Genomic DNA, 3,153 nt, shown 5'->3' with positions numbered 1-3,153 from the left:
TTCTGAGGCTAGTTTAAGTTACGCACCTGTTAATACTTGGTGGGTAGATTCTGCTGCTACTACTCATGTAAGTGTTACTATGCAGGGTTGCCTGTGGAGCCGACCGCCAAGTGATGCCGAAAGAAACATCTATGTGGCAGACAGCAGTATAGTTGCAGTCGAAGCTATAGGAATGTTTAGATTATGTTAAATGAGTGGATTTTACTTGGATTTATTAGAGACATTTTATGTACCGTCATTTAGACGAAATTTGGTTTCTGTTTCTCGTTTGGACAAATCAGGTTATTTTTGTTCGTTTGGAGATAATAAAGTCAGTCTCTTCTATAATTCGAATAATATTCGCTCTAGTCCTTTGTTGAATAATCTATATAGGCTTGACTTAAATTCCTATAATAATGAAATACTGCAAACAGGTACAAAACAAGAACTAAACGAGAATTCGGCATTATTATGGCACAAACGCCTAGGTCACATCTCTAAATAGAGAATTCAGAGAATCGTGTCGGATAGAATTCTTGGACCTCTAAATTTGGTAGACTTTGAAGTCTGCATTGAGTGCATGAAGGGGAAAAGGACAAACGAAAGGAAATTTGGTGCCGAGAGAGCTAAAGATGTCTTAGAACTGATACATACCGATATATGTGGCCCATTCCCTACTGTATCTTGGAATGGACAACGTACTTTATTACGTTCATAGATGATTATTCTCGTTACGGGTATCTATATTTAATTCATGAAAAGTCCCAAGCGTTGGATGTTTTCAAGTCTTTCAAAACTGAAGTTGAACTTCAACTTGGAAAGAAAATTAAAGCTATCAAATTTGATCGTGGTGAATACTATGGAATATATGACGGTTCAGGTGAGCAACGTCCTAGGCCTTTTGCTCTTTTCCTAGAGGAGTGTGGTATTGTTTCGCAATACACCATGACAGGCAAACTTAGCATGAATGGTGTTGCAGAGCGAAGGAACCGAACTCTTAAGGACATGGTGAGAAGTATGATTAGTCATTCTTCCTTGCCTGAATCACTCTGGGGAGAAGCCTTAAAGACCGCAGTGTACATCCTTAATAGGGTGTCAAGCAAAGCAGTTAACAAAATCCCTTATGAAATTTGGACTGTAAAAAGGCCCAGTATAAAGCATTTGCATATTTGGGGATGTCCAGCTGAGGTGCGAGTTATAGGCTGCATAAAAGAAAGTTGGACTCATGGATAATTAGTTGCTACTTTGTTGGTTACGCTGAGCGTTCACAGGGGTACAAGTTTTACAATCCTGCATCAAAGTCTATTTTTGAAACAGGAAATGCAAGATTTCTTGAGGATGTTGAGTTTGGGGGGAAGGAAATATAAGAAATGTTGCTTTTGATGAGGATTCTATAACTGATAATAATAAGGTCTTTGTACCTATTATTGTTCAAGATACAGTTATAGTACAAGAGTACAATAAGAATCCTACTGTAGATCCAGTTACAATACAAGAGAACAATGAGAATATCGTTGTTGCTTAAGATACTGCTACAGCACAAGAAAATAATGAGTATCCTCCTCAACCCCAATCCATGCAGCAAGCTCAACAACCTCAAGAAGTACCATTAATGAGATCTAACAGAAAAAAAATGAGAAAATCCATCTATGATCTCAAACAAACTTCCCGTTAATGGTATCACAAGTTTCATCAAGTTATTACCTCATATGGTTTTGAGGTAAATATTATAGAGAAATGTGTATTCAGCAAGTTCAGTGGGAGTAAATACTTTTTTTTGTCTTATATGTTAATGACATTCTACTTGCCAGTAGCGATATAGGCTTATTGCATAAAACTAAGAAATTTCTATCGAACAAATTTGAAATGAAAGATCTTGGTGATGCCTCTTTTGTATTAGGAGTCAAGATACTAAGATATCACTCTCAAGGTATTCTTGGATTATCATAAAAGGACTATATCGAAAAGATTTTAAGTAGATATGGCATGGAAAGTTATAAACCAATGGACACACCCGTAACTAAAGGAGACAAGTTCAGTCTCAAGCTATACCCTAAAAATAAATGATCTTGAGAGGACATCAATGCATGATAAACCTTATGCATCAACATTAGGGAGATTAATGTATGCTCAAGTCTACATACGTCCTGATATATCATTTATAGTGGGAGTATTGGGTAGATATTTGAGCAATCCGGGCAGTGATAATTGGATAGCTATTAAATGCGTAATGCGTTATTTAAAGAGAACAAAGGATTACATACTTATTTATCGGAGATCAAAAAATTTGGAGATCATTAGGTACTCTGATTCTGATTTTATGGCATATGGTTGCGAAACTTTATCACTGAGTTTCGTGTAGTAGATGACATTGAAAGGCCATTAAATATATTTTGTGACAATAAGTCAACAATACTATACTCCAACAACAATAAAAGTTTGACAAAATCGAAGCATATAGACATCAAGTTCTTAGTTGTCAAGGAGAAAGTTTAAGAAAAACAGATTTTCATAGAACATATAGGAACAGAGTACATGCTAGCAGACCCATTAACCAAGGGATTGATCCCTAAAGTATTTTATAAGCGCACTGCTCGGATGGGTATCAATAATTGTGATGCCTTGGTTTAGTGAGAGTTTATTTTTTATACTATATATTCTATGGCAGATATTGAATTATTTTTCTGCAGAATTAAGTTGATGGTTTATTTCATATTATGTGAAATGTTCATTTTGCAATATTTGTATTGTGTTTGATCTCAATAAAATTTTAAAGTTGGACCAGTTGGAAATAGACATGCATGAGATCACTTGGCATGTAATTTCCATATTACTCATCCAAATTTGATCTATGTCGTTAAGTATATTAGGATGGTGATTGTCGTGGTTTAGTCACGACATTAATGTGATAAAAGTTGCGGTAGTTCCATATCTAATGTATGAGACGGACCAGATTGTTAAAGTAATGAGAGAAATAGCATTCAGATGCACGCATAAAGTTTATAAGATGTGATTATGTCAAGAAAGAATATACGTATAGTCCAAGTGGGAGATTGTTAGGAAATTATTTTAATTTCCTAATTTGTTTGTAGGCAATACATATATTAATTATAATCACAAATTATGCTATTTCAAATTAAATGACTTATATAATGGTGATCTCATTTATTGTTA

The sequence above is a fragment of the Arachis ipaensis genome, chromosome B06 (genome assembly GCF_000816755.2).
Source record: "Arachis ipaensis cultivar K30076 chromosome B06, Araip1.1, whole genome shotgun sequence".
Classification (NCBI taxonomy): domain Eukaryota; kingdom Viridiplantae; phylum Streptophyta; class Magnoliopsida; order Fabales; family Fabaceae; genus Arachis; species Arachis ipaensis.
Note: the sequence above shows the minus strand (reverse complement) of the source record.